At 43.0% G+C, this 26,684-nt stretch overlaps 1 protein-coding gene across 1 annotated transcript in view; it reads right to left on the bottom strand.

The window, feature by feature from the left end:
- Positions 1 to 26,684, bottom strand: part of LOC126259203 (protein jagged-1b) — a 591,182-nt gene that overhangs the window by 79,101 nt on the left and 485,397 nt on the right. The gene's annotated exons all lie outside the window — the stretch shown is intronic.

Genomic DNA, 26,684 nt, shown 5'->3' with positions numbered 1-26,684 from the left:
TAATATTGACAAAACACTGTCAGTCTATAAGCCTAGTGACAGTATTATCTTGAGGCAATGTTTCGAAACGAATGTAATGAAAAGTAACTTGCCGAAACGCTGCTTCAGGACGATGTTGTTACTGGGCTGATAAGTCCAGAACATTTCATCTGTGAAATTCTTAGAAAAACCGTACTGAAATTTAAGAACTGATGTTTCATCGAAGAGAACCATACCTACAAACCCAGCTTAGTGAGGGTTATACAAAGATAACATGAGAATTTCGATAACTGTAATCAATATATAGCGTGATTCAGGTGCCCGTACCACTGGCTTTTATGCAACCCACAACGTCTTCAAAAATGATGCGTGAGAGTTCATATTCTCTCACTTGCTATGTGCAAACTGTTAGTTATACAGATAAAATGAATAGGAGCTTCTTGCAGGACATTTAATATAGTTAAATTTTGTGCTGGTAAAGCACAGTTTTCCATTTATTCGAGAAAAAGCATTTGAAGGTCACTTTTGTACATTTGTCTTGAATAATTCGAAAACTACAGGTTCTAGCTAAAACGTGTCTAGTGCAAAATTTAATTACAATAAATTTCTTACAAAAAGTTCTTGTTCGTTTTTTTCTGTAGGACTAACAGTTTGTGTGTAGCAAGTGCGAGAGCATAAAAGTCTTGTGTGGGGTTTTTGAAGGCGTTGTGGGTTGCATAAAACCTATCGGTAGGGGCAGCTAATTCACCCTGTATAAACTGATGACAATTTAGGTTTTATAGAAACTAAATTACATTCCGTTACACTTTACAACATGAACAAGCCTCTTTCTTTTTTCAACTGGCAAGCGAAGGGCAGGAGAGGACAGATACCCTCCTCCCCCCCCCCCCCCCCGCCCCCCCACCATGCTCTATCCCTCTTCAGAGAAAAAGATCAAATTAGAATGGACACTGACAAGTGGAAAATGCACCTAGAGGGATTTGTCGTGAAATCTCAAAACTATTTCGTCATTTACCGCGAAATTAATATGACTTGATAGCCCTCCCCGCCTCCCTCTGCCAGCCCGAGTCTGGATACGCTAGTGGAAACTGGCCTTTGTAGCAAATATGTACTTTTTTCTGAAACTTACAATTTGGGAAGTTAGCAGTCTCTTACTACAGCGAGGCAATGTGTTGTGTTTGTCTGGTATCGTGTACCTATCAAATCTTTCGTGCTTTACAGCACTGCTGCTGACACCTGAATCACTAAGCGGCTATTCCAGTTCCTAGAACCCAGAAGCAGTTGTAGGGTGCCTATTTAACGGATTCCAGAGGCACCAAAAATAAGATTATCAATATTTCGCATGATTATTTCCCGAATTTAGAAATTTAAAATGCTGTCATAATTCACTCATTAAGACGTCCAATCTTATTTTAAAAGTTTAACACCATATGACAACTAGTACATTTACAAACTTTGTGTTTGTCTTGAATCAGAGTAACTAACGGCGCGCAAATGGCGGAATTTTATTCATCCAGTATTTGAGAATGAGAGCACTTAGCGATTTCCAACAAATCTTATACGTAATTTCAAGCCTTTACGAAACTTCATGTAGCTGACACTCCCCACAAAGTGATGAAAGGAAAAAAAAAGTTTACCACTTGCTACACCTTCGCTGTTCGCGGAGTAAAATTTCTGAATCAGGCAAGACTTTTTAATTCAATACTTCTTTACTAGCGACCCATCTACACAGTTCACTGAATGTTCGTGCAAAAGTATATCATTGTACGACACATTGTTCAGGAGATATTACATCAGAAACATTGATACGCACGAGAAACTAGCTTTTGCTTAAAAAGTAGCATAAACTACCGAGACTATATTCATTTAGTGTTTCCTTATGAAAGCACTTACGGACTTACAACAAACGTTTAATATATTTTCAAATCTTTTCTGAACTATTTCTCGTGTACCTGCATAAAGTCAAATACTTAACGTGTTAACTCAGTTATAAAGTTATGAGATGTTTGAAGTTGTATTAGGACGCGAATTTGATTCTTTAGAGAATCGGGGGTTTACTGGTCTCACGCTAACTGGGCCAATCCAAACGAGGTCAATTGAAGCTGGTTACGGGAACGAAAACAAGTGAACATCCGTTCGGATGACAACGAAAGTGAACGCCCCAGAACGAATGACGTCGGATAAAAAGGGCCGAATCCGAACCGAGCCAAAGTTCCTGAAAATGGCGCCGTGAACAAGGACAAAAGGCGGAGGCAGCTCGTTGACGACAATGAGTGTCCGGTGACTCAAAACTTTTAATTATGTTGATTCTGTCGGCCAGCTCTTTCAGGCAGGGACAGAGGGTCGTGGCTCGAAGGATTGACGGACGGGGGGGGGGGGGGTAAGGGATAAAGGGGGATAGATGGTCGATGGTCGGCGGGGCGGGGTTTGGGGTGTGGGGGAAATTGGAGGGAGTAGAGTAGGGCAGCGAAGCGGACAGCGCGCGCACGGCGGAGCGGACCTGGCGGCTGACGTGATTCTCCACGGCGAAGGCGGCGAGGCATCCATTGGTCGCACCGCGCCTGCCAGCGGGCACGTTCGCACAGTAGTCACGGCCAATAGCGAGCACAGGATAGGCGCCGTTTTTGTGCTCTGGCAAAACCGAGCTCCCGTGCGCGGAAGGCCATCGCCTCACTATGACTGTCTCACGCCGCAGCAACTGTGCAGCGAGACACGTGCCCCCTTGTATCACGAGAGACAAACACATACACACACACACACACACACACACACACACACACACACACACACACTCACATGTTAATGTTCAGTTAGTAGAACGCGTAACGCTTTTAGCTGAGAGTACGGACGGCCGAGGAAAACAAAGTGTAGTCCACCGACGAAGGAGTGTGACATAATCAAGCCTGATGCACGTTATTAGGTCCCTAACAGCGCTGGGTATCGATAATTTCATTTAACGACAGTAACCTCATACGAAAGCATTTGAACGTAAATGCCGTAATTTGTGCATTACTGCTTACGTTCGACGTGAAGAGCAATATTTCGGTAACGTTTAAAAAATTATTTACAAGATTTCCAATAAATTTTGTTCATCTTTACATAAAGAATATAGAGTTTAATATGCGTGAAAGAGCGACGCATATGCTGATCCACCTCCAGTAGCAGATCTTACAAGAGTGGCTCACTATGTATCAAGGTCTAGTTTACAGCTGATATTTTCCTAGAAAACTCATCCGATATAGTGCTTCTCCGTACAAATATCCCACGAATAGATCATGAAATTAGAGAGATTCGAGGACACACGGAGGGGATTTTTACCTACAATCGCCCACACTGATCGAAATTGTTGCTGAAAAATGAAGTCCTACAGAAAGTACGTTCCACTATTAATACACCATAATATGGCTTGCACAGTGTAGATGTAGATATATTTTAACGAGAGGATGACATACGGATTTTTAATATTTTTCGAAAAATCAGTAACTGGCACCATTACTGTAGGTTAATTTATTAAAAATACCAGTTTATGCCAAACAACAGACGTCGTCAGGTCTAAGAAATATTATTATTTACAGGACATGTATCCAATCGTGATCATTTTATCCAGATCTGCGTTATCCTCAACCATATCAAAATTATAAAATACTGTAAGTACCTAATTTATACATTAAGTAGATGCACAAGTCCTTCATCCAAATCATGATTTTTCAAAAATTAAATGGAGTAGGCTTCCTAAACTGCACATAATCCGGATTATGGTTTAAAAAAACAAAAATAAAGTGATGACACGTACGGAATACGGTTTGCTACACACTGACGTCGCTAAAGGCTCAATAAAGAAGTGAAGAGTTCTGCTATAGAGGAAGCAAAATTATACAATACAACTGAAGTAGGAGGAAATATCAGAAGCATATTGACGCAGAGAAAGAAAGCTTTGTAATAGAAAAGAAATTTAGTGGAATTTAAGTTTTAACACGTACAGAACAGAAATTTCTAGAACTGTACCTGATAAGTATAGCATAATCTGGAAGCGATATACGAACAGCGGGAGAAACAGAGACGAAGAAATTGGGAGTAAATGTGTTTTCGGAATGAATATTCACTCTGCAGCGGAATGCGTGCTACTATGAAAATTCACGGCAGATTAAAAGTGTATGCCGGAGCTGGACACGAACTCGAAATCTGCCATAAAGTAAACATACTTTTTTTTAAAGTGTTGGAAAGATGTCTAACGAAAATAACTGCGACAAAGTGCAGTTTAATCAAACTGAAGCAACACACAGACTGTGAAATAGGAATAGCACATCTGACACTTTACGTGTAGTGGGTTATTAGGATTGAATGTTAAGGTGCTGAATATAATAGAGTACATATTCAGATTCAAAATAAAAAAGTTCCGAATTTACCTGAAACAATTACGTAACAACTAGATAACGGGCGAAGCCATGGATCAGGAGTGAATGTCTTATATTAATACCGCCTTGACGGACATCCTATTTCTTTTCTGATGGGAAATCAGCGAGTGCATAATATGTATTTTTCTGGTTTCTGTTGCACACAGATTTTGTTAGCTCGTTATTTATATGTGATGCATCTCGCTCCGGCTTTTACGCTGTTTTCAAGTGAACGTTTTAGGTGTCACAATATAGCATCCTAGAGTTGTCTTATTGAGATTACTTCTCAGTTTTTGTGCTGTTGAAGTTTGTCAGAACCTGACGTAAGGTGCTCACTCTTTAATCGTACCTATGTTCCTTTGATAGAAAAACTTACTCCACTGACGCATAAATGTTTACAATGAATGCGTCAATGGAGTAAGTTTTGCTGTCAAATGAACGCTGTTGCAAGTAAAAAGGAAGCACCATAGGTTAAGTTCTGACAATCTTCAACAGAACAAATATCTCGGCAATGCACTGTAGGGCGCTATGTTGAGACAGCTAAAACGAGCACTTGAAAATGGTACAATAGCCGAAATGAGAGTCTTCGTGTGTAAATAACGCGCTAACAAAGTCAGTATATAGCTGCAACCGAAAAAATGCATACTAGGACATCCTGTTGTATAATAGCGCATAGCTTGCTGAGGCCTTTACAGTCACGATGAACAAACTCTGCTGCATGTGAATCCTTCGAAGCTTGGTTCTAGAACTTTGTAGGTGGACTCAAGTTGTGCACTGTAGGCCGAACATCAGCGGTCGACTTGTGTAATACGGCTACTATAGCTGACTTGATTGGGATATTTATTGTCTATACTTTTCTATGCTCTTCGCGTTAAACGATGATTTATAGATTTCATTCTTCTAGATTTCGTCCTGTTGCGAACGACGCGTATAAGGAATTGAAGATTGTCTCTGCATTTTGTGATATTCTGGTGTATTTGACACAATATGGCGGCCATATTGATGGAGTAACGATTTACGGCGTAACGATTTACGGCGTTCGTGATGGTAGTGGTTAGCCTTTAAGGGGCTCAATAATTATAATGACTTTAATAAAATATTAAAAGTCATAGTTTTACAGACTGTTACGGAAAAATGGCTAATCTCATTCATTGGCAAAAAAATCTGTGTATCTTCCTTCTGTTCACACTCATATTGATACACACAGTCAAGAGCAAGAGTCTGAAATGTCAAATTGTTAATACGTACTGTACATTCATAAAACACTCTCCAAAACTAATATAACAGAAAAAGCTCAAAATTGGGCATTGCACAAATAAGAATGACTTAGTACTTAAATCTGTATAGCAAACCACTATGCTACTCAAAGTGTCCCTTCTGTATTTCGTTATTAGTGTAGTAAATTTTCTGTTACGTGGAATTCGTATTCGTTGGAGTGAAGTTCTCGACTGTCGTGCCGTTTGTTCCCGATACATCGCCTTGGTACGCCACTTCTCACTCTACAAAAGAAAATGCGACTTGAAAGGAATTCGCCGAAGACAGATCGGCGCAAACGCGCGTCTGTCACGCAGTCGCGCTGCAGAAGGAGCACCGTTGAGAATTGATTACCTTTGGACGCCTCGGCCGTGACTCCGAATCTGCCAATGGTAAGGGTAGCTAGAAACAAAAACGGAGAAGCAACACGACGACGGCTCCAGTGATGGCGGAGAACAAAGTACTCGCGGACAGTGGAGTTACCGCGTAGTTCGCTAATGAGAAGTCTAGCCAATCTTCAGAGAAAACTGTCACATTAGTGTGGCGCATTGTAAAGATTTTAGAAGGCTGTAAATCCTGCCGTTTGTCACTGGAGGGACAAGCACTGTCGCTCTACAAATACGATAGATATTAAGGGAGAAAATTCTTGTAACTGAATCCGGCATAATAACTTTTTCCAGAATACGTAGGGTGAACAAAAAATTTCGGAGATTTTTCAGAGATATTTTCTGAGTATTTTAGCATAAACGAGGCGTGCTGACAGATTTTTGCACAGTACCTGTATTTTGTTCGTTTTCTTAATCTAGTTTATTTTTGCATCATTGAAAACATCTGCACGGCTATGCAGATCGTCGACCGTGTACGCTGGGTTGTTTGTTTGCAAACTAGCTTGTTGCAATCACTTTTTTTGGCTCTGAGCACTATGGGACTTAACATCTATGGTCATCAGTCCCCTAGGACTTAGAACTACTTAAACCTAACTAACCTAAGGACATCACGCAACACCCAGTCATCACGAGGCAGAGAAAATCCCTGACCCCGCCGGGAATCGAACCCGGGATCCATTCACTTTCATTATTTGTTGTTGACAATAGCAATGCCCATTTTACTCTTCGTTCTCAAACTTGCATTTCATATTGCTCGGTTCTCTATCGTTGTTTTTTTTTCAGCAGTCTTTAGTCGGGTAACTGTTCTAAATTTACGAAATGGAATCAACACATTTGTGAATAAAAGAGTGTTTCCAATCACATAGTGTGCTCCAGTTTGAAAATGAACCATTCCATTGTTCCTAGATGAGTCAACCAATAAATCATATTAAAGCATGGTTTCGCGGCAATGCGCAACGAACACATTATAATACATAGTACCACCGTAAGCACCAGCGACAACACGGAAGGCAAATTGGCTATATAGGGACGGGAGCAGCAATCACAAGGTAGCAATCGTTTGACAATGGCGGATGAGGACTCGATCGCAAGCTCATGGTTTTAAATCACTGGACGCTGCTGGAAGCCCGAGAGAAGTTTATCAACCAACACATTGCTTCCTGCTACTACATCTCGCAAAACGACCAAGAAGGTAAATAAAAGAGTGGTTTGTACTCTCACTGGGGTATACCAACAATTGGAAGTGCGTACGGAAGATATTTCCAGTGTTATGACGTCTCAGCCAATTCCGAAAGCGAATTTAAGTCCTTGCTTTCCGCGGAGCGCTACTTTAACAAATACAAGGCCTATTCCGAAAGTAAGGTACGATCGGTCGCGAAACGGAAAACACAGTGAAAATCAAAAATGTTTTATTTGCAACAGTTGGCCACACCTTCCAGCTGCGTCTCTACATAATCGCCGCTACGATTTGGTAATTTGACGTAGTGTTGTACCAACTTTCCAATAACATTGTCTACGCCGGTTTACAGCTTGTTGTCTGTGCCAGAATGTTGTCTTCATAGCTAGCGGTTCATGCGAGCAGAGATGAATCTCAGGGAGAGTCAATAACGGGCTCTATTGTGGGTGATCAAACACTTCCCAGCGAGAACGTTGCAGGAGCTCCTTCGGAGTGCGGTCGAGAATTGTCATGCAGAAGAAACGTATGACAGTTACGTTATGTGGGTTGCATGACATCAGGCGCAATCTCACACCAGGCTGTCATACTTGGCGCGAGACACTATTGTTCTGAGCATCTTTTCGCGCTCACTGTGAGCTCAGAACTGAAAAGAGCACACTAGAGGCACTGCCCAACACATTTGTGCAAAGCTTCATCGGATTTTCACTGTGGTTTCCATTTAGCACCCCGTCGGACCTTACTTTCCGAATAGCCCTCGTACCTTAAAAAAATAAAGAAAAAAGACGCTCTGCTGGTCCTTCTACTTCTGTGTGCTCTTTCCCGAAGCGGCAACTAAAGGCACCTTACGATCTCGTTTCGTACATGCCGAGAGCCACAAAGTCATGTTCCGAATGTTTGATTTGTCATTTGACGGAAGGCCTCCGTCGGAGAGTGAGCTCGTGTGTGTGCGCGAGGGGGAGGGAGGGGAGGGACGGAGAGCGACGCAATCAGAGGTCGGGTGCGTTGCGTGAGCAGGTAGGGGCTGCTGCTATTAATCTGGACGGCGCGGTCACGTAGCCCATGCCGGCCACCGCAAACCATTGTGCGCCGGCGATAGCTTCATCTGCGGCTGTTATTTGCGCGCTGCTAACAACTATTGTGCGCTCCGCCCCAGCCAGCCTCGTTCGTTCTGCGGACATGATTTACCGCGCGCGCCGTGTCGGGGTCGCGCGCCTGGTACGCGGCCGCGCCGATCTCCGAAGGGCGTGCGAGCATCCACCGCTGCGGCAGCGCACAACAGTGCGACGCCCTCGTAGACAAACAGTTACCGGTGCACGGGGCAGTCACCCGTCCCGTATTCGGCGTTGTCGGAGCTACCAGGGCAAGGGATAAGGGGCAAAGTGTTTTACAAACGTCACAGCAAACGTTGCGACGCTTTCTTTGAACTCTCGCAGATGGCATACAAGTTCTAGTGGAACTAAACGATCTAGAAGCGGAGTCGGCAAAATGTCCGAAGAAACTGCCACATTTAGCGTTCCAGACTGGTATTCAATGTACCTATTAACAACAAGTATCACCTTAAACTCTGGTGAATGGAGACCTGGAAAAGTGAATGGAACGTCAGTGATCAGGGACGAAGGGCCTATACTTTTTTCTAAGACATTTCGGAGCAGTTAAGTGTGGAACATGGCGATCCTAACTGCAGCGTGGTGCACTTCTTAACTGGATACGGACTTAAACCACGTAAGTTTCAGTCAGACACCAAGTCGTTGATATGGCGAATTAGGCATCCCACAGAACACACAGTCCTCTTTTGCGGGAATTACGGGAACATCAGAGACACACCACAGATATACAATATAATCACTGAATCTTGAACATACGAAGCCATAAGGAATTTTGATTGGTGGATGCATACAAACAAATTAGCACATGAAATCCATAGAACATCTTACCAAATATACCAACGATTTAGGCCATACAGAGGCAAATCGATATGCAGCAAAACGAACCAATTCATAGCACGTAAGAAGAAGAAAAAGAAGAAGACAAATAGTAACCGACTATGAAATGCAGACACCGGTATCGGTGTAATTGTCACCTAAGGCATTATAAACCTGTGTGTAAAATTTTAGTTCTCAATATATTCTACCCAACAAGTTAGATCTGGCTTAATCCAACTAGCCTACCACTAACATATAATGAAGCTAGTGGGGTAAACGATCGATGACAAAGTACGAGGTATTCACCCTCGGATATTATGGTAAGGCTCTAAATCCTGTCATCTATCCCATCCGTGTATCTTTTCCTTCTAAATTACCGAATAATTAATTTTTATTTCCATTTCACGCAACTGTTTTTTTCTTTTAAATAGATAAAATGTTGCTTCAACAAAAAAGTAAAGAGAGTAAATGAAATCTACGCGGCAGACACGGACAGCGGTGCATGTGGACGCAAGGGTTTGTGTCGGGCAGCTTTGTTCCTCGGAGCTAGGCGGACTGGGACAATATGTAAGAGGCTAAAAATGACAGATTATCCGGTCAAACGAGGAAAAAAAAAACAACCTTCAAGCTGTTTTGTCAGTGACGTTTGTTCACAGAGCTATCAACTAACTCAAAGTGAAGCCTACCAAGGTAACAGCGGTGCATTGACTGAACAATTCAGATACTGTTGTTCGACGTCGGTACACAAAGGTTTATTATAGTATGTGTATGATCAAGGATGACGGCATTTATCTGGATGCATGACCTCGCAAAGGAATCTACGTTGGGAGTTCTGAAAATCCTCACGCAGGAAAGTGGCGTACAATTATTGTTAACACAGCAGTATAATAAAACCAAAATTTCACTGACTTTAATGTCATATCTGTGCCAGGGAGAGAAAGGCTTGCAGTGTGGCTGGCGTTGCGCTGGAATCGATACCGTGAATACCGCATTGAGAGGTTCCGTTCGCAGCATACGCTACGGGCCGTTCATAAGTCTCTAGCTGGTGGCGTATCCGTTTGAGCCGAATTAGGAGCGGATTTGGAAAGAATTACGAGGAAGCCGTTGTTCCGTTTAATTTTTCACTGAAGTGTCAGTAGCATCTGCTTGCAGAGCTTTACTACTGTGCCGCTACAGAAAGTCTTCCAGAGGTGGTGAGGGCTTGTAAGCTGCCTGTCACTTCACTTACAACAATTAAGCAATGATTACTGAATTCGTACGGAGGCAACCGCCAATATAATTTGCCTCCTAATCACTCCATTTCCCCATATTCCCTAGCACGCCAAATTTCAGTATAAAATAAGGTCACTGTAACGTATAACTACACCCACGCGTCACGCGTTTTCATTATATGAATAAAATCGAAAACACTGTACGTATATAAGGCTTTAAAACATGACCTTCTGATTGGCGTAACAGTATCACCAAGCACTCATTACTACTCACAGTTAAGTTTGCCATTAAAGATTTGTTTGAGAGCCATTGTTTCACAAGTTGAGAAATTATGCTTCTATGAATCACACTTCCACTATGACACAGGTAAGTTTCCCTTTGATGGTAAACTATTACTAAAGAACATATCAGATTCCGCCCCTTTTATCTATCTCTTCCGACCTTGGAAAGCAACTTACACATAAATAATGTAACTTCCTTAAGGCTGAACCATTTTGGCACAAAGATGTTCTATCATAAGCCTTCGTCGTTTCATTCCTTCACTCAGACTGTGTTGCGCGTGTCACTGTACCGGTAAGGCTGATACTCCCTGGTTTCTCTTCCGTGTAGCTCCGTATTAGTCGTACCGTATACGGGCAAGAAAATGAGAACTGCGTTGTTGTTGAATGTAATGGCGCGCGTCAGGATCGGACAACAGTGAAATTGCTTTAGCTACATGGAATAATACACGAACCGTTGAGTACCACACGTGAATCACTCGGACAAGTAAATGCAAATGGAACTGCCTGACTTGGCGTTGGAGTTTCCCGCATATGGTTCCCTTGTACACTATAACGTAAATTGTAAATAACAGAATGTGACCCTTACGATCACAAATCTAATGTGCATTTCTAACAAAAACTAACTAACTTAAGGACATCACACACATCCATGCCCGAGGCAGGATTCGAACCTGCGAAGCCGGCCGAAGTGGCCGTGCGGTTAAAGGCGCTGCAGTCTGGAACCGCAAGACCGCTACGGTCGCAGGTTCGAATCCTGCCTCGGGCATGGATGTTTGTGATGTCCTTAGGTTAGTTAGGTTTAACTAGTTCTAAGTTCTAGGGGACTAATGACCTCAGCAGTTGAGTCCCATAGTGCTCAGAGCCATTTGAACCATTAGCCATTTCGAACCTGCGACAGTAGCGGTCACGCGGTTCCGGACTGAAGGGCCTAGAACCGCTCGGCCACAGCGGCCGGCTCACCGAGCGACATCGATACCTATCCTCAGTGCAGCATTCCGTGAAGAATGGGCTGCCATTCTCCAAGAAACCTTCCAGAACCTGGTTAAACGTATGCCTGCGACAGTGGAAGCTGAAATCAAGGCTAAGTGTGGGCCAACACCATACTGAATTCCAGCATTACCGATGGAGGGCACCGAGAACGTTTAAGTCATTTTCAGCCAGGTGTCCGGATACTTTTGGTCACAAAGTGTATATGATGATTAGGAGTAACGTTATTATTCTTATGAAAATGATTTCGGTTATGAGAACTACCCATAACCGACTCGCTGCCTGACATTTTTAACGAGAGCGAGAGGAGCACGGAAAGCCTTCCGTACCGTAGCGGTCTGACGTGACAGCAGCGCAACTGGATGCCGCCGGAGCAGTGTGCGTTGCGGGTGGCCTATCGGTAGGCGCGCACGCGCGGCCCCTGGCACTTGCGTCGCTGCGGAGCGCGGAGGCCGGCCGGCGGCGCTACGTGATGCGCCCGCGTACGTGCCACGGAAGCGTGGGACGCGCCGAACTGGACTGGCGAGGCAGCCCGCTATTGTGGGCGACGGCACCCCCACCTCCAGGCAACCACAGTGGCCAGAACGGCACGCACGCCTCATTTCTTCTCGACTGCGCCGCGAAGGCCATGACGCGACGTAAATAAGCATCGCCTATTCTTAACACTAGACCCAACTTAGTCGGTTTTCTCGCCGCTTTCACTCCACTGCCGCCTCCGTGGGAAGAGGCCAGGACCTTGTCCCAGCGCGGCTCCTTAGACGCAATTTTTTGTGGTCGTTTTCCTGTTATAGGCTCCAGAATTACGTATCACTGCAGCAGAAGTCAATAAATAAAAAAAGACCCTGGAGTTCAGTGGCTGAGACAGTAGCATCAAAGAGGAAAAGGTTGAATGGCGTGCGCGCATGCACGTACGCACGCACACACACACACACACACACACACACACACACACACAGTGTCCTACTAAGAGTTGTCAGGTGCATTTTTTCTTTTGTCTCGGCAGATATTTGCAATTCTGTTTTTGCAGTATGTAGCCAGAGTCAGCCCAAAAAAATACCTCTCATCAATTATTTCATGCTGCCTGGAACACAGTAAATCAATAGTCACAGAACGGGAAGAAACGATGTAAACTGTCCCCTTGAAGAGTTCGCCCAATGTAGCGATGAGTGTGCCGTCTAACACAGGCTAAGTTATTAATGTGGTTGCGGGGACTACAGTTGTGCATTGCTCGGGATGGACAACACGTAGAACATGTGTTGTAGCGGTCGGTATGAAGGTAATTTCCCAACTATGAACATTAATAACCTCTAAACTGTAGAAGATAGACAAAAACAAATTACACCACTAAATTCCAGAGCTCAAACGAGTGTTATTGGATGTGTCATACACCCCCTTTCCGATTAAAAAAAATGACTTGAATCCAAAATGGCGGATTTCAAGATGGTGGCCATGAATGACATTCACTTCAAAAGTTGCAGCCCTACATCAAACCTATGTTCCCATCATCACATTTAAATTTTCCCTTTAATCTTCAAACTTATGAAGGTGTCCAAGGACTTTTGACTCGCCCTGTATACAGGGTGAAAAGTATTTAAACCGACAAACTCTGGGAGGTTGTAGGGGACATCTAAACAAATATTTTCCCCTAATGCCATTTTTTCGTATGAGAAGTATTTAAACCGGTAGAGGAAGATTTCTCTGGCGGCAAATTAATTAAACCAACAAACACTTTTCCATTTTTTTATGACCAAGAGACAACACATTAACACAACCCAATTTCAATTACAGTGGATTTTCAAAAATTCCTCCACTGACACATAAACAAAGGTTACACCGTCGGATCATGTTCTGTCTGACACGGGCAAAAACCCCAGGAGTATCCTGCATTATTCCTGCTGCTGCTGCTACTATCCGGACAACCAAATCGTCTTCTGATGCAACAGGAGTTGCGTAAACAAGGTTGCGCATCCCTCCCCACACAAAAAAAGTCCAGAGGGGACATATCTGGGGATCGAGCAGGTCTTGGTACATGACCACCTCTGCCATTCCACGTTTTTGGGAACCGTCGGTCCAGAAATCGACGCACACGACGACTGAAAAGTGCCGGCGCCCCGTTATGTTGGAACCACATGCGTTGTCTTGTAGGGAGCGGGTAGTTGATAAACCCGCTGTGCAGCTCGTCCGTTGTGGTGCGCTACGTAGTACGCACCAACCCTATCAATTTACTCACTCCAGGTGTATCTCTCCATTAGTAAACAGAGACAATGCATTACCTCACTGGTGGACAGCAGTTGCCTACAGCTGAAGAGCGCAATACGTCCTCTAACAACTGAAGATCGTAATACGGCCTCTAACAACTGAAGAGCGTAATACAGGTTCCACCGGTTTAAATAATCCTCGTAGGAAAAAATGACATTAGGGAAAAATATTTGTTTAGATGTCCCCTACAACCTCCCAAAGTTTGTCAGTTTAAATGCTTTTCACCCTGCAGAACTGAAATAAAAGCTGTAAAGGTGCTATCAGTGAGATTCGATCGAGTGACTTAACGAAAAGTATTACGATAAGCACTTTTTTTCTTCACTGAACTACCGAGGAGTACGTTAATAAACTACTTAAAAGGGCTCGGACGTCTTCTAATCGCCAAAGACTATTTTTACGAGATCTTTTATTATTGGGAACTGCCCCGTACTGCATAGGAAACTGGTGTCCCGGCAGTATGAAGAAAATCGACGAGTGCTAGTTGGTGAGGTTCCCTTGTTAGTAGAGTAAGTAGGGCGTGGGAGTAGGCGTGTGTTTCTGGTGTTAGCGCGGTGTTGACAGCCGCCGGTGACGGTCCGCCTCCACGTCTCGGACACCTGCGGCCGGCATCGCAGGTTGCGTGCCTCGAGGCGCTGGGCGGGGCGGCTGACAGCTCATTGTTCGCCGGCTATCTGGGCCGGCCATCGCCGTCGCCATCGGCCTGAGAACCTCGGGCCGTCTGCGGCGCCCGTCCGTCTCCCGGAGCGGCCCGCTGTCACGCTGCATAATAATATACCGCACCGCCACTCTGCGCTCTCTTCGCCTCTGAGGTCGCTCTTAGAGTCTTCAAGAAGGGTCGTCGAGCAGATGCGCAAAACTATAGACCTATATCTCCGACGTCGATCTGTTGTAGAATTTTAGAACATGTTTCTTGCTCGAGTGCTCGAAAGGACAGATACCATCTTAGTATATATATATAGTTAAGGCTCACCGGCCACTTGACCATCTTCTTCTTCTTCTGTGCGAATGCACCAACACTGCCCGAACTCTTACGGGAATCGGCAATGCGCCGCGAGTAATGAGTATAATGCGCAGGGGCAATACGAATGTAGCGCGGAACAATACATTGAGAATGTGGGTTTCGCGGGAGGCGTGCTAGAGATAAATCCCTGCAGTCGCGCCGTCCTCTGTGTCCTCGGTGGCTCAGATGGGTAGAGCGTCTGCTATGTAAGCAGGAGATCCCGGTTTCGAATCCCGGTCGGGGCACACATTTTCATCTGCCCCCTTTGACGTATGTCAACGCCTGTAAGCAGCTAAGGGTGTTCATTTCATCGTAATTTCAATGCTCCTAAAACTAATGAAACGCTGCTCCAGTTGCTTTTTTTAGAACTTTATTACGTTCACACGACCGGTTTGTATTAGTCCATTATCAAGAGTATCTGAAATTGCCAAGTTTTAATATTTTGGGCCCAAAATTATTGATGTAGAAACTTATTGACTCAGAAGTAACAAGAAATTAGAAGAATACACAGACGAACATGGTGATATGAGAAAACGAAGAGAGCCGACCGCGGTGGCCGAGCGTTTCTAGGCGCTTCAGTCCGGAACCGCGCAACTGCTACGGTCGCAGGTTCGAATCCTGCCTCGGGCATGGATGTGTGTGATGCTCTTAGGTTAGTTAGGTTTAACTAGTTCTAAGTTCTAGGGGACTGATGACCTCAGATGTTAAGTCCCATAGTGCTCAAAGCCATTTTTTTGAAAACGAAGGTTTAAATTTTATGGGGACATTAAAAGAATGGTACCCACTAGGTTGACTAAACAGTAGAACTCCACGAAAACGGAAGTAAGGTCAAAACTGAGCCAATTAAGTGGATCGCTGCGATTAAGGACTATCATAAAGTAGCCGGTATAACTTAGGCAGAAGTTACAGATAGAAAAACATTCAGACAAAATATATGTGATTGGAAAGTTGGTCAGAGGGAAATTAGAAAACGGACTGGAACGCTGTGATCTGATGAAAGGAAGAGACTTCATTCTGAAAAGATGAAACAAATTTAGTTGTAAAGAAAGGCCAACCATCGAAAGTGACATTGCACCTCGCGTGGTCCTATTGTGCCTATACGTGAATGGTAATTGTATGATTGACACATACATTTTTTTTTTTTGTTTTTTATGGTAGGAGATGAGAGACAATACTCATATACAGTGCGATTTAGCTCCCATACAGATAGATGCTATGTAATCCGCAGTGTCTTCAAAAACCAAGCGCTAGATTTTCATATTCTCTCGCTCACAATGTGCACGCTATTAGCCCTATAGAAAAAATGAACTGGACCTTTTCGTGAGAATTTTAATGTAGTTAAATTTTTACTGTGATCCGATTTCGCTAGAGACCGTAGTTTTCGAATTATTCGAGAAAAACGTGCAAAAGTGTCCTTCAGACGCGTTTCTCTTGAATAACTCAAAAACCGTGGCCTCCAGCGGAAACGTAGACCAGTACAAAATTTAACTACATTAAATTTCCTATGAAGACATCCTAGTCATTTTTTTCTGTAGGACTTTAAGTTTGCACGTAACGAGCGATAGATTATGAAAATCTTCTGCGTGGTATTTGAAGACATTGCGGGGTGCATAAAACCAGTGGGTAGTGCCAGCTGAATTACCCTGTATGTACAGTACAAGAGCAGAAATGATACGGAACTTACGTTATGCTCTAAAGGAACAACATCAGATAATGAAAACAATAGAAGTCCAGCGGATTTTAAAAAAATTCGCGCCCGATGACGTCATGAGAAAACTGGCGTATCGTTATTATAGAAACTGTACAATCCGTTACTTGCAAACTGTCATCTTGGTTCAGCTTACAAAGAGCTATCTGATGCGTTTCAAAATTGTATTTCATATTTTCGGCTACAATGCTAAAAGTTAACGATAAAACAGCAAAGTCAAATATACATCATTAGAAAATGGGTGTGTTGCAATTATAAAAACGTACCATGCGAAAAACTGTTAACATCCTTTACCTTAGAAGGTTGTATTTTGACATGTTTACAACTGCATGTTTTTAGAAACAAAAGCTGAAAGTAATGATTTAAATGTGTAAGATAGTTGCAATGGACGAGATGTCCAAATCGAGCGTAAAGGTACGACCTCTAACGAGTAAAATTAGAACCGACGGGAACAACTGAGGGCTCTCACATAGCCTGGATGCATCGTCGATTGCTTACGAAATTATGTTTACGAGAAATTAGCTACTGCAGCCGAGTTACGAATAATGTATAAACGAAATTGTCAATAACTGGACGACAGATATCCAAGAAATTTGTGCTGCTCGATATGCATTGCTCATTAAGCATTTTTTTCTTGGCTTTTTTAGGTGAGCAGATTTTTCTGTATCTACAGAAACATCCGTAAAAGGGGTAGAAAGTTACGCTCACCTTGCTTCTCTACAGCACCGTAAGACGTATATTATGTTTTCTTATAGAGGATATATAGAGTATATATGAGTGTAAGCATTGTGTCCCATCTCCTAGCATAAAAAACAAAAAAACCTATATGCAGATCACATTATGTATTAACATTTGGCAGTTTCAGATATATTTGATAATGGCCTAAAGTAAGGCCGAAAATGGTTGTGTGAACTCAATAAAGTTCTACAGCATCATCCAGACATGTAGAAAATAATAACCCTAAAATTGTTGCGTAGGGTAACTATTGGTACTCTTTATTTTGAAATTAATCCCAAACAGCTGTATTTGATGATGTTTGTTTATTACAATCGATTTCTAAGCTCTGGTAGTTTCATCATTAGGAACAAGTGCCACAATCAAATTCCTCAACATTCGGAAAAAATATATATCTGCATAACTGTGGAACACTATTATGTATGCATGAGACACTTAGATATAAGAGATGCTGCATTTAAAGCTTATTAACAATATGCCCTGTGTAGAAAAGAAGTGATACGTAATCATACGCCACTACTAAGGGCTTTTGAGAATATTTACAAGTGCTGGAATATAGAGTTACCTCGTTCAGGCATGTACATGTATGTTGACAGGACAATCGGCTACCTTCGCGATCATGGTAAAGGCTTTTTCGTGCATTTCAAATACACTAAACTGCAACGCAGCTGCAAGCACTATATTTATTGGAAGGGTAATAATTAATAATAAGGCCTGAGACTGAAGCTAGGACTGTATCCGACAGACCAGCTAATGGAGCTAAGATCCATATCGTGACAAAAGAACAATATATCATGTTCCTGACAGGAAGGAAATTTATCGGTCTATTCTGTCGCTATTGAGCAGGATGTAAATCTACTTCGGCGACAGAAACAAGAGTGGCTTTACTTAAATGAAGTATGCGGTCGTATCGAAGGTGCTCTGGTGCATTAATTGATGGCATTCGAAAACAATATGAGTTTATACTTATCTTAGCTGTGATAGTAGATAGAAACGTCAGTGAAGTCCATGTCTCTTTAAACTGAGAGATATATCTGTGCTGACACTGTGTGAGACTTCTTTCTCTGAAACATATTAATGTGCTAGGAGGGAAATTAACGATGAATATCGCAAACGTAAATATACCTTTGATTTTGTAACGTTTAAAGCACAATGAATGCTATAATTTTTATGTAGTAGAACTATTTTCGCCTGTAGGTTTTCCTCATGAGGATAACGTGGCTCAAAACTAACTCTGAGAGCTGATGTGGAGAAAAAACTGTAAAACATCTTACCCATCAAATGAAAAGTTGCACGCCTTGTTGAAACACAGTCGTTCAAGATGGAGGATTATTTTTTGAGGTTCAACACTGAGGCAGTTACTAGCTGTTAATCAAGAGCTATTATTATTACCACGGCAATAGTTGCAGGTACATTAACAAAATATAGTACATCATAGTTCATTATTTCTAGACGAATAAAGGAAATAAACTCCAGTGTGTTCCTACAGAGTACAACTTTGATATAGCATACGACATAACATGTTTATTAATTGGATCTACTGCTGTGGATATAGTGGTTCCAAAGAGGGCTTGTAAAATATACCGGAACCAGTAACTGCCATAAAAATATTGTACTTGTGAATCTAGCAGATAATATTCTCTAGACGCATTATGGCAGCTTTAAACCGTGTTTTCTGAAATTTGTCTTCAAAACACGTTTTAGAATTTCAAAACATGTAGTTGGCAAAGGCGCTCATCCTGAATCTGGTGTCTGCTTCCACTGAATATGAAGTAGAAATATACTTATACAAAATTCCGATTTAATCGCGAAGTACAAAGCTAGCGGCGCCCCAGGAGCTTATTCTGGTCGTGACCATATTTTCCGACACGGTCTGCATAACCAAGTAGCGTAAATACGGTTGCAAGATGGCGGAGCGCGATCAGCTGATGAGCAGAAGGCGACTTGGGCTGCTGCGCGCGCATCCACCCGGTAAGGAAGATGGCGGCGGGCGACCTTAACCCTGGCGCGTGAGACATCGCAAGGTTTTCGTGCGTCTCTGCGCGCCTGACATGGGAAACGACTCCCGCATTCCTGGGCCGACGGCGCGGCACCGAGCCTGCATCCTAATGCAGGGACAGCCTGCCAATAACCCCGCCGGAGACAGAGGCAGTGCGAGTACTGTGCGCGCACGGTCGTCTCTCCTACACAACTTTGTTTCCACCGCTGTGGGTTCTCCATCACCGTTGACAGTTGGGCTACACAGTGCTTCGTGGCAATCCCTCCCAGTCCAGGCTCTACTTCATTTAAACATCCACACTGCTAGAAATGGTTACGAGAAGAATCTAGCTGAAATCATGGACTTCGGGATCATTTCCCATTTAAATATGCTTGTCGAATGTATGCCAATTTCTAAGTATGCTTGGTACTTCATGTAGGCTCAGTAACTTCATACAACCACCTCGCATTAAAATTCCTACCAGGGTGTATTAAGTTTTACTGCAGCATCAGAAAAAAATGTTGACAGTGTTCTAATGTAAAACAAATATCTTGAAATTATATACTGCTTAACACTTTGACTGCCAATCCCATCAAAAGATGGGACGGGACGTATATTGACGGGTCGATAGATCTTCATTGCTGGCTAGTGTTCTTAACAAATATTGAGAAACCATAAAAAATGGCTCGCATTTTAAAATACGGTAAGATTTACATGGCTGGTAGTGAAAGTGTTAAACTTACTTCTGTCTACAGTTCTCATTCGCTGCTAGCCATAATGATATCTTAGTGTGTGTTTAAATCATACACGTACTGTTTGTTTATTTGTCAAGAAACCCTGAAATAAGATATTTTTTTCTGTTATTGTACCCCCACCAGAAATGCCCGAGATTGAAAGTACACGTCGTTACTTCATTTTAGTATGCCTACCTCTCTACATATTTCCTAGATAGTTACTTATGAAAAAACGGTAGATAAACATGCGTGCCTCATCTACTCTATCTGGAAGTACCTAAAACATACGATTTCCATTTTTCTTGATATAATGAACTAGTTTAGTGAGTTAACGTTAACGACAAATAATATAATATACACGGAGTAGTTACATTGAGACTGGAATGATGTGAAACTCCAAGACTGCCAACTTAGCATACGATTAGGTTCGAAAATAAAATTTTCACATGAAATTTAATGCCGGAATTTTAAATGAGAATGATCAATACTGCATCTTGGCAGCATATTGATAAAATTACCAGAATTAAAATTTTGTTTTTCCAAAAGTCGTAGTAGCCGGGAATGTGTGTGTGTGTGTGGATTTTTTTTCTAACTTGTTACTTAACTAGCGATAATGGGGAAATCTAAACAAAACTCAGTCTGCGATTCACAACTACATACGGACGAAAGTTTCCAAGTTTTTGCCACGACGGAACAAGCCAAGAGTTTTTAAATAACGTATTATATGTGTGAACATGCTCATTTGCATAACGTACTTTATATTAGTATATGATTTTACTTTCGAAAAACATATGTGCAATGTTGTTGTTGTTGTGGTCTTCAGCCCTGATACTGGTTTGATGCAGCTCTCCATGCTACTCTATCCTGTGCAAGCTTGTTCATCTCCCAGTACCTACTGCAGCTTACATCCTTCTGAATCTACTTAGTGTATTCATCTCTTGGTGTCCCTCTACGATTTTTACCCTTCACGCTGCCCTCCAGTACTAAATTGGTGATCCCTTGATGCCTCAGAACATGTCCTGCCAACCGATCCCTTCTTCTAGTCAAGTTGTGCCACAAACTCCTCTTCTCCCGAATTCTATTCAATACCTCCTCATTAGTTATGTGATCTACCCATCTAACCTTCAGCATTCTTCTGTAGCACCACATTTCGAAAGCTTCTATTCTCGTATGCTGTATATTCTCCATGCATAATGACGACATGGTTTGAGTGATAAACTCATAATCGAACATGATTATAATCACATTTTTTCCTACGAATTTCCGTGATAATAGGCCACATTGGAAACGTTTCAGAAACTGGACATTTGTAAGATCGACAGATTTTTAGAATCATGAGAAGACGATCTTTGTCGTGGATGAATCACCAGAAAAAATATTACGCAATCTAGGATGCTGGCGAAAGTATCTTCTCGCATTCTACTTAAGATCTCGTTTTCCTTACAGCGTCGATAGCATCTATAGATCGCCGCGAGGAACAATTAAAACCATTACGCGGAGCCATGCATATAAACTGAAACAAAGGCGGAAAAATAAGAAAAGCTCGATGGTAGCGCCCGTGAAAAGATATTCATCGTTTACGTCCGCGTCTCGGGGCCGGCCGCCCGTCTACGAAAAGGAAAACAAAGTTTTTCTTCTTTGAAACGACTTCATTAATCAACGCTGAGGTTTAATTGCCGTTTTATTTCAGCAGCTCTCTGACCAAGAGCGCAGCGCGGTCGCGGATGGCTCGCAGTACGGCAGAGCAGACTCGCCGTTTGTAATTACCGCCCCGAGCGAAACTCGGTTAATATTCCGCCAGCGCCAGCGTCATCTCTGGCGCTGGAAGGGGTGCCAGACGGTAGCCGTCGCTAGATAAGCTCACTCGTTAATACGGCGGTAAATCAATTTCAGATTGTAGTGAGATACCGCTGGGTAATAATAGGCTTTTTAATGTGGCACATATGAGGCGTCACGGGGGACAACGGTGGCGTTGATGACACGCATTACGCGCGGTGGGGGGAATGCAAATGTTCCTAATTGCCCGCTCTGAATCGGGTGAAATGTTATTAACGAGTGTCGTCACGGCAAGTATGGGGGGCAGTTTTTGCAGTGGCTTGTCTCGTTAGCGGTAAGCTATTCCCACGTCTGATGCGTAAAGCAAACGGCTAAGCGGTCGGCCGACTTGTTGACTATCTCTTAAAGGTCGAGTCAACTTTGGTGAAACGGAACGGAACTTAATAATATTCCACGCTGTAGTCCAAATTGCGGCATTCGCAAAAGCCGTCAATGGAACGTAAGGGTTTTTCGGAAAGCACATTTTGAGGTTGACGCTGGTGGGAGGACTGTGCTGTCGTCTGCTAAGATCGGAAGTGAATCAGGATCGACATATCGACAGTTAAATCGAAACGTGCGTTAGTTTGACCATCATATTGTCGCTAGTGCACGGCATAGTTGATTAAGATGTGCTTTTTTTCTCTCTTGCAAGTTTATGAATAGTGGTTAGGAAGACCCAACAAGCCATACAATGGAGGCAACTGAATACAGCACAAGCAGACATGAACGAAGTGAGTGATTATTTTAAAGTCTTCATTTTAACCACAGATCGACAAACTAAGTGAATTTTCCCTCATATTAGGTTTTAATTCTCTTTCTGCGCAAGATAACAACAGCACAAGCCGAGATTGTACAGAAGAACTTTAAAAAATCTGTGTGCAGTTTAGTTAAGTGTCTGTGGACTGCAACTGTAGCCAGAAGACGACCTTTGTACTTCGAGGCACGTCGCTTCATTAAATAGCAAGTCAAAAAAACTTGTGACGGGCAACGATCTGTGAAAAACTTTTTCAAACTCTCGCAGCGTTCACTTATCTTGTGGAGTGGATTTCGAACTTTTGTGTTACATCAGTGTTTGTTTTATTGTTTGCTTCGTTTACGTAATATATTGTGAAGGTTCTGTGAAGAGTTGGATATTTTTCACATGAGTGTTTTTCCACGATATCTGTAACTGAAAAAGACTTAGGTTTTAAACTACGTGGACGAAAAATAAGCCTGCATTGTACATAAATAGAAATACAAATTCATGAAAAAATTAAGTGGTAGACCTTTTTTATCAGTTAATAGCACTATGGATGGATAAAGGTACAATTCTAGACAAGTAGACCTCTTCGGGCAATGTCAGTCTCATTAAAATTCCTCCCAGTGCACTGCCATGTCTTCTTATAAAATACTTCAAAACGCTTAAACACTAAAATAACCGACGTTTCGGCTGTGTTGCAGCAGTTTTCCTCAGGGCACACACTCCATATCCCGAGGAAGGCCACTGCAACGCAATCGAAAGTTCGATTATCTTAGTATTTTAACCAAGAAAGATTTTAATGAGAAAAATGCGGTTATTTTTATCTTTATTGACTATTAGCGGTAAAACAGAATGGATAATCTAGAAAGGCTGTATGTATTCCCTTCTTAAGTTTGGGTATTTTGGTATTTTATCTTGTAAACCAATAAGGAATTTAGTGAGCAAAATGCAGTTGTTTCGCCTTTATTTAGTACTTAGCAATAAAGCACTATGGATAAGCTAGAAAGGCTCTATCTATTGTCTTCCAAATATTGTAGGATGCCTTTATGTGTTTTTTTCGTGAGCAGAGCCAAAAAAAGACTCACTATAAAAAATACAACGGACATTTGTCCGAATTTCCACAGCCGAACTAAGAGTGGAAATGAACAATAAGGATGTCAAATCGACCACCATGAGATCTAGTTTCGCGAAGAAAAAAGGGTAAGTGTTTGAAAGTAAACAGGTTAGTTGAGAAAAATGTGGGTTCGAATACGAATTCCGGTCCAGCACAAATTTTTGTCACAAACAGCTGACGTCAAGCCGGATGCATGCATGCATGTCTCAGGAACACTGTAATGTGAAGATACAGACATCGTATAAAAACACACCTTCTAAACGTAAATGATGCTCGATGTGGATGGTATCTTATACCCTCACATACGCGGCTTGCTGCTGGGCTATGCGAAATTACGTGGTGTTGACATTCCGTCTCGAGCGAATACACCACTATCTGACGGTGACGTGGCCCTCTGTTCAGGTTCGTTGACGCCCAGTGTGAATCGAATACGCCATTGACGGTGACTACGAGCGCTGTGGGCCTTTTCTGTGGCTGCGGCAGTCTCGCTACGCACCTGTTAATCCTCGCAGTGGGTGTAGTGGTCTGCCGTTATTAATGGCCGCGTCGTCTCTCGGTACTCGCAGCGGAAGACACGGTGCGTCCGCGGGCGATGAGGGCGCGATAGCCGCCGGCGTAACACGGCGCGTCGCGGGTTTCTGCGTGTGCCACGCCGCGCCGCGCTCCCACACTTGGCGGTCGCGTCGCTGTAAATACGCGGCGAGCTCCGAGAGTCGCGCCATTCGTTTGCTCTCCCCGGACACTTACAAGCTTTTTGTTGAGATATTGGACTTGCCATTGAGGCAAAACGGCGCTCTTAGGCCAGAAATCTGATCTAGTGCGGCAGTGCGCCTCCAATATGCGAGAAAATATCTGTACGTGAGAGCGCCAGTAGTAATGGACTCACAACCGTTCGTGAGGTGCGTTCCTCTCGCTTCCCACTCGCCGAGGATGCTAAATCTCTCTTATGCTGCGGCTCTAGAGTGCTGCTGCGATTATTCGAATCTCTGTAATGGAGGGCCTGTCCATTTCAGAGATCGAATAAGCACATCAGAGCTCTACAGCTTCGCCATTTAGTAGTGGAGTAGTGGAGGCGGCAGTGTACAATTGGCGCTCATTGTGAATAAACGCTCTGATGATAACTATCCGGACACCACAAGTGGACGTTAACATGCGGTAAATACCCGTTTTGCCTTTATGACGGGTTGAACTCTGCTGCGGAGACATGTGGAAGAATGGCAGCCCATGATTCCTTAAGAGCCGAACCCAAAGAAGGTAGTGATATTTGGAGAGAACTGACGTTCTAGTTCATCCCACAACTCAGGACTCTGAGCAGGATGGTCCATTTCAGCAATGTTATTGTCCACAGCCATTACGTCACTAATCACAGAATGAAGGCTCTCACGACCGGATGACATAGCTGCTGGTAAACCTTTCTGTTCCTGACGTTTTGTCCAGGACTGCGCTGGACATCCTCAGAGGCACTTCTCCGCTGAGTTGCCGCCTCACCGGTCGGACGTCCGAGAGCGACATATATACTGTATGAAAGGGGGCGTGGTCGAAGTAGCACCTGATGAGCAGAGACAATCCTTGTCAAAGATAAAACTTAACTATCGATTGTCGTCTTGTCAAAGACACAATTGTCTAGCGATTCTGCAGAGCTACTGTCCATATATCGATAAGTTCAAATGGTTCAAATGGCTCTGAGAATATGGGACTTAACTTCTGAGGTAATCAGTCCCCTAGAACTTAGAACTACTTAAACCTAACGAACATAAGGACATCACACACATCCATGCCCGAGGCAGAATTCGAACCTGCGACTGTAGCGGTCGCGCGGTTCCAGACTGTAGCGCCTAGAACCGCTCGGCCACTCCGTCCGGCTATCGCTAAGTTTCATTGCCTCCTCTTTCCTATTAAAATTATCCTGATGCTTATAAATTTCAATGGCTTCTCTACATAGTCGTGGATAATAATTTGACGTAGAAAAAATTTCTGTTTCAGAAAACTTCACTTCGTGGTGTCCCGACAATCTTTTGCCATTCATGTGTGGAATAGAAGAGCGGACTACAAGATAGGTGATTTTGGAATCCTACAACCCTCAACGCTGATCGTTTCAGTAACCATGAAGGTAATCGTTTCTGGTCTGGAGTACTGGTTGTAACGTGCTTCAGAAGAGACTTCAGGAACTACTAATGAGAAGTGCGTAACGATTACTCCCGAGTGTAAATCATTGATGTACCCTAGTCTATACGTTGCCAATTGGTACGAGCAGCGAAAGAATATCGAATATGTGACGAAATTCTCGCAATGGCAAATCTGTGCACACCGTTGCAAGCATCGCCCCGTCGGCTTAAATCTGAGTCGTGGGCGAATAACTTGGCAGAGATTTGCACGTCTTATTTCCTTAACTAAGTCTTTCTAAGACTACTATTAATTTCAAACCTCTTTTTTACACCCATTTGTGCATTTAGCGATGTCCAACCCACTTCAACCATGCTCTGAAGAGTGACGCGTAAACGAGGTATTTACAAGTAGCAAGCATCCGAAATTTAGAATAATTTAGGTCGTCTTTCACATTATGCAGACAATACCATGTAACAGAATGGAGTCAACTTCGTGGGTCTGAGGAACGCCATAAATGTCGTTCAAGTAATTAAGCAATCGCTTCCAAACGAAGCGGTTAAAACATCTCATAATTTAATAACTGCCATTTGTTCACTTAATGGCTTCCTGTAACCAAATGTTAATAGTATCCAAAATATTGAAGCCCCTCAGTGTGTTTGAGGGCAAATGGGTTTTATTTTACTGCCGGTTTAAAATTCTGTACCGTATTTCGGGCGGAGGAAAAGATTTATTTTTATGGCCGTGGAATGTAAACTGCCAGCTTGCTCGGAGAAAACGGTTCTCTTTTGTTGGGAAGGCAAAAGCCAGTGGCACGCTCAAGCGAGAAGGGGAGGGTGCCTCATTCTTTAACTTAGAACTACACCATTTATTGCAGGTCCTCTATCCTCGTCACTTCTTTCGCTGT

Source organism: Schistocerca nitens, chromosome 5 (genome assembly GCF_023898315.1).
Source record: "Schistocerca nitens isolate TAMUIC-IGC-003100 chromosome 5, iqSchNite1.1, whole genome shotgun sequence".
Lineage (NCBI taxonomy): Eukaryota > Metazoa > Arthropoda > Insecta > Orthoptera > Acrididae > Schistocerca > Schistocerca nitens.
Note: the sequence above shows the minus strand (reverse complement) of the source record. Positions and strands in the feature narration are given on the sequence as shown.